The sequence below is a fragment of the Psammomys obesus genome, unplaced genomic scaffold (genome assembly GCF_907164565.1).
Source record: "Psammomys obesus unplaced genomic scaffold, mPsaObe1.curated_primary_1811, whole genome shotgun sequence".
Classification (NCBI taxonomy): Eukaryota; Metazoa; Chordata; class Mammalia; order Rodentia; family Muridae; genus Psammomys; species Psammomys obesus.
This window is the reverse complement of record NW_026596131.1, coordinates 5,846,974-5,852,973: the sequence shown is the minus strand read 5'-3', so window position 1 is coordinate 5,852,973 and position 6,000 is coordinate 5,846,974. Positions and strand designations below refer to the sequence as shown.

The window sequence follows — 6,000 nt, the reverse complement described above, 5'->3', positions numbered from 1 at the left end:
TCTTTCTTTCTTTCTTTCTTTCTTTCTTTCTTTCTTTCTTTCTTTCTTTCTTTCTTTTTGAAGAGAAACAGAGGAGTGGATCTGAGGGGGATGTCTGGGAGGAGTGGAGAGAGGAGAGCCTGTGGTCAGGATGTAACATATGAGAGAGAGAGAGAAAAAGAATCTATGGTTCTGGTCAGTTGTGGATGAAAACCAATGTGATTAAGAGACAATCAGTATCATTGAGGCAGAATCTTCTGAGAGGCATTTCTGTGGTGAGAATGTTGTTTTCTTTAGAAACATGGAAATGTTATGAGAATATGTTTTTGTTTTAATCCCAGGTATGGGATGTGGGGCTGCTTCAGACTGTCCACAGCAGCTGACTATGATTTGCCATGTGCTCTAGCAGAGGCATAATTTTACTAGCTGCAGATAGTTTTGGCAAGTGTTTGAATTTGAATTTCTGGAAACTTCCCAGAGGATATATAAATTAGCCCTGTAGAAGGGGGTAATCAGACAGTTGGTTGCTGTTGTTGAAGTTTGTCAAGTGGCCATGTGCAAAGTAATGAGAAGAAAAATTTAATGTGATAAAAACAAACTACAACCTATCAAATTTGTGCCCCAAGGAACTTGACTCCCCTAACCAGCAGGAAGTTAGCTAAAAATATTGACACCCCCTTTTCCCTCTAGCCTTATTTCTATTCTACCCAGTATTGGAAGGAATAAGGGTGGAGAAGGGTGGTAGAAATAGGAACCCATAAAGCAGCCAAAAGTCCAGCTATAGGTTTCCTCAGGATTAGACTGGTGCTAGCCACTGATTGTGGCAAATGAGTAAGAATTCCCTGGGTGGTGATGGTTTGAAGGCACGGAAGGGGTTGTAGAGAGCAGCTGAGCACTGTCAGGGGCCTTTGATGAAGGCGAAGCCTTAGTTTCAGTGGACACCCCAGAATTGAAGGGGTCATGGAGAAAAGTTGAAGCTTGGCATCATGTGGCAGGAACATACCTGAGAGGTGACACAAAGTGAAATGTTTGTTTGTTTAGGACAGGTTTTCTCTTTATAGCCCTGGCTGTTCTGGAACTGGCTCTGTAGACCAGGCTGGCCTTGAACTCACAGAGATCCACCTGCCTCTGCCTCCTGAGTGCCACCCCCGGTCTGCTTTTCCCATCAGGTTATCCAGGCACCATTTCATACCAGGTTGTGCTGGAGGCTTAGCCAGGGAGGGTGGGTTTGGCAGGATCTCTGTCAGCATTGAGTGTGGGAGAAACAGCCTTTTCCAGAGACGGTTTCCAGTGAAATGGCTCTCTTCACTGGGGGAAAGAAGGGCTATCTAAACCTTGGGGAGTGGGTAGGGATGTTTGGAGTGAGTATACATTATTGGCTGGGTCACAGGTGCTGGTAATGCTTCCTTTGCATGAAGAGGAATTCCAGGTGCTTGCTGGACATGTCCTTCTAGGGAGAGAGGGAGTTTAACCTGAGACCTGGCCACCAGGCTATATGACTGTCTCAAGGGTGGCAGAGATGGAAGTCTCAAGGATTCGTGTGCAGGGACATGCAGGCCCAGAGCAGGGAGGAAGCAGTCCCACTACCACCAGCCTCAGGATAAGATTTTTAGGGTTTGGACACGACTTACTGGCCCCCATAGCCAAGTACCGGGATTCAAGGCGCGTGCCGCCGCTGCCTGGCAATGTTTTCTTTCTAAAATGTACTTTAAGATGTAGATTATTGAGAACATATATTTATGTTCCAATTACTTGAGAATTTTTCAGGCATATTACTTCATTACATTCATTCAAATTTCTTTTTTATTAAAAGTGTATTTTGAAGATTTTAATTTGTTGACATTTGTTTCATGGTTCATTATAGTTCTGCTGGGACATATAGTCTTGTGATGGTTAGTTACATTGTCAACCTAAATCATCTGAGAAGTGAGTCACCAGTGAAGGGCTGTTGATTAGATTGGGCTGTAGACAGTCTATGGGGGGTTGTCTTGATTGCTAATATTAACTGATGTGGGGAGACCCAGCTCAGGGAAGGAAGCACCATTCCCTTGGCGGGGGATCCCGGACTCTATAAATGTGGCAAAGGGTTAGTGTATGCATGAATTCACTCCTCCCTGCGTTTAACTAGGAATGGGCTGTGACCAGCTGTTTTACACTTGTGCGGCCTCAGCTTCCCTGTTGTGATGGCTGTGATCTGGAACTGCGACCTGAAGTAAATCCCTTTCCCCCTGAAGTTGCTTTTGCACATGATAGTCTATCACTACAGCAGAAATGAAACTAGGCTAATTTCATTACATCTGTAAAATAATTTCCATTTGTTTAGGGATTTTTTTTTTTACCTAGTGTGTTTAATAAAAAGCCAGAATATAAAATAAAATAATAAAATAAAATAAAAGGCCAAATAGTCAAATTACTTTGATGTATTTTTCAAGTCTCCAATCTCCTTACTTCTTATCCATTGGTTTTATCAATTACAGAAAAAAAAAAATTTAAACACAGATTTATTTATTGTCCCTTTAGGTCATTTTACTTTATTTCATTCATGGATTGTGGAGCTAGAGTGTTAAGCCTAAGCAGAGTTCTGCTTTAAGTGAATTAACCTTTATACAGTCAAAAAATGTTATGTATGTCAGTCAGTAACACTGATCCCCAAATTCACTTTCCATATGCTCATAAAGGCCTCCATGCTGACTGTATCTGATACATCTTTCCCTAATTCTTTAGCTTACACCTTTGAATCTTTAAATTCAAAGGAGTTTTTCTCATTTAATTTGTTTATTTCTTTGTTACTGTTGATAGCATATCATGCATCCCTAAATTTAAGTCTGTGAAGCAACTTTATGATTAGAGTAATTGAATTACTTATAGTTAACATAATTATTGAAGTGGTGGAATAGACCTACTACATGTAAATTTTTTACTTCCTATGTACTTATCCCCCCCTTTTTTTTTTCTCAATTCTTACCTTCTTTCTGACTAATGGCATATCTTGGTGTTTCATTTCATGTACATGTATACCGTGCTTTTTTTTTTTTTTTAAGTTGCCTTGCTTTATTTTGTGGCAGTCTAGGGTTAACATTATCTGGCCAGTATTCACTGCATGCCAAATTCTCTCAGATATGGTTGCTATTCCAAGAAGTATTCTATTTTGTCTTCAATTTAGTATTTATTGTTACTTAGTGGGAGGCCTTCATTGACTAAATTCTTTGTACACCTGAAAAGCTTACTCTGTTATCTGTTTGCGTTTACGATTTCTAATAAGATCGGCCTGGTTTTTATATAGTTGTTACAGAAACAGTAATCTAAAACTGGAAGGTAGGTCAGCTAGTGTAGTGCTTGACCTGCAAGTCTGACACCCAGAAGCCATGTGAAAAGGTCAGGGATGCTAGTGTAGCTTGTAATCTCAGTGTAGGAAGAAGGAGACAAGCAGAACTCTGGGACTTGCTGGTCATCCAGTTGAGCAAACTTGGAAAATTCCAGGCTAGTGGGAGATCCTGTCTCAAGAAACAAAGTGCCTAAGGAACAACAAATAGCACACACACACATCCCACAGAGAAATCAATGATCTAAGTCAATCTCTTACATCGTACCCAAAGTCACAAATACCCAGTCAACTTCTGTTTGAAGTTCATGGGTCTGTTGAACATTTTCAAGAGGACATGGGACGCAAAGCAGAGTTACTCAACGCCTTGTAAATCATTTACCCAGAGGAAAACAAAGAATCAAAGAAAACCAGGTACAGTGGGATCAGCGAATATAATTTCAAAAACTTCAGTTGTTGCAAAGATTATTACAGTGGGAGAGAAGTCTTCTGATCAGGTGAGGCTGTTCCCTGAACTGATCCAATAGGTTTTCCTGAGAGACATCACCAGAAAAATAATCATTGAGAGTCAGCATATGTTGAAAAGGTATCTTGTTTCAGTGCTTGTCTAAACAGAAGCTATTTGCGGGAGGGCAGGAAGTTCACTTCTGCCTGAATCATGATATAACCATATACAGGATTACTATAGACCACAGATATAATATTGTCATTTGATTACTTTGCAAGAAACCCATCTGAACATATAAAAAATCGTTGTAAATACAGTATAATAATGGATTGGAAATTAGTGGAACCCACTCCAACATAAGAACTATCATTAATTTTATTAGTTGCCTGGGCTATATGTCTCCATCCACCTGGTATACCAGCTTATAATATCTCATTACCTCTGTGGCCAAGAAAATGGCCTTTTTTAAAAAAAATGGAGACCTTTTCAGAGTCTCCATCTTTTGAGTCTATTTCAGGCTGTTACAGACCCTCACTTGGAATCTGGGTGTCAAACATTTCTCTGAGAATTCTATTTCTCTAGCAAAAATTAGATGTGCACTTTGGCTGGTGGAGCAGAGGCAAGGAAGTAATCGATTAGGAGAGTTTTCAGCCCTCTCCATAGGCAAGGTAAAGAGCTGGGTGAAAACATGCATGTCCCTCAAGATGACGTTCATACTGTCCTTTTATTATTCGTGTTTGGTTGTTAAAGTTGGTGTCCTGGCTCTCTCGAGCCTCATTTAAGTACTTTAGCTTCCTCAACCATTTTGTGTTTCTACAGTGTCTTCACATGCTTCTTGGAAAGCATCTAGACGTGTTTATGTAGATCAGTAGTTCTCAACCTGTGTGTCACTACCCCTTTGGCAAACTCAGACCTCCAAAAAGTATTTATATTGCTATTCATAGCAGTAGCAAAACTACAGTTATGAAGTTAGCAACAAAAATAATTTTTATGGTTGGGGTCACCACAACATGAGGAACTGGATTAAAGGTTCACAGCATTAGGAATGCTGGGAGCCACTGGAGAGTGCTGAAGGGTTGACAAGTAAACTATCTGTCTGATGGTCCTTTCTTACCTCTGAACCTATGTTGCTTGATAATAAACCATCTCCATCATGAGTCACCATGCCTTACATGACCTCTTCTCTGGAAGGCTGGTGGTCTGGATCCCCATAGTCCAGTCTTCCCTGTAATATCCTTCCTTGACTCAAGTTGGCAAGTCCTATAGCCTCTTTGTTTCATAGCTACTTTTACCTGTGATCAGGTCCAAAGTGTCCCTGGCCATTTTATACTGCAATGCAAACTTGGGTATAGTCCAATGGAGAGGATAGGAAGTGGAAAAAGATCCTGAGGAGAAGCCTATTGTGTCCCAGGGAAGAAGCTTCTGTGTTAGTTTTTCATTGTTGGGAAAATGCTAACATAAATAGGGCAGGGTGTATCACCTCTGAAAATTCAGAGTGGTCACAGGATTTGAAGAGTGGACATATTTGTGTACCCCTAATGTCCACATCTTATGTGCTAGGATCCCAAATTTTCCCAGCCACTGCCAGCCTGCCACAACCTACCGGTAGTTAACTCTCTTATGAGTTAGTGTTAATTGGCTGACAGTGAAGCAAGCCTTAGCATTGGCTAATCGTGGCAGTCAACTGCATTGTAAGTTCATCCCTCCAACTATCATGCTATAGTTTTCTGTTCTATTGGGGGGATAATACAGGAATCTCTGTAACTAAGCAAAGTACCCTGTGGCTCTTTCCCCTGGTGACCTGTTAGGTGTTTCTGAGCTTTTGCCTAAGCTACTGGTTATCCAGTGCCATCTACTGATTTTATACTCATACCAACTCTTCCTTCAGTTACTTTCAAGAGCTTGACACTCTTGTGCCTGGCGGTGCTTTCTTTTTTTCTATTTTCCAATACCGCAGGTCTCTACAATCAGCCCCCACTAACTTCTGTATGTCTCATGGATTTCTGTCATGACAATATTCTCAGCTTTAATTTCAAAATCCCATCCCAGTACCTTTATCCTCTATCCCTCTCTGTCTCTCTCTGTCTCTCTCTTTCTCTCTCTCTCTCTCTCCCCTTATTGTTTTAAACAGGGTCTCTTTACATAGGTGAGGCTGACTCAGAACTCATAATCCATTTGCTTCTATCTCAGAAATTGGGATTACAAATTCACAGCCTTTTTGGATAATTTCTTATACTAAATATTGAATTCT

The 6,000-nt window shown here is 40.7% G+C and overlaps 1 protein-coding gene across 3 annotated transcripts in view; it reads left to right on the top strand.

Moving 5' to 3' along the window:
* The first annotated feature begins 3,720 nt into the window (after positions 1-3,720).
* LOC129665668 (ABC-type organic anion transporter ABCA8B-like) overlaps positions 3,721-6,000 on the top strand; it is a 72,516-nt gene continuing 70,236 nt past the window's right edge. Inside the window, exon 1 of one of the 3 annotated variants that reach the window (XM_055592470.1) lies at positions 3,721-3,798. The gene's annotated coding sequence lies outside the window, so the exon portion shown is untranslated. Of the gene's footprint in view, positions 3,799-3,865; positions 3,888-6,000 lie in introns of those variants that run through there. The other 2 variants (XM_055592471.1, XM_055592473.1) reach the window with 2 other exon arrangements.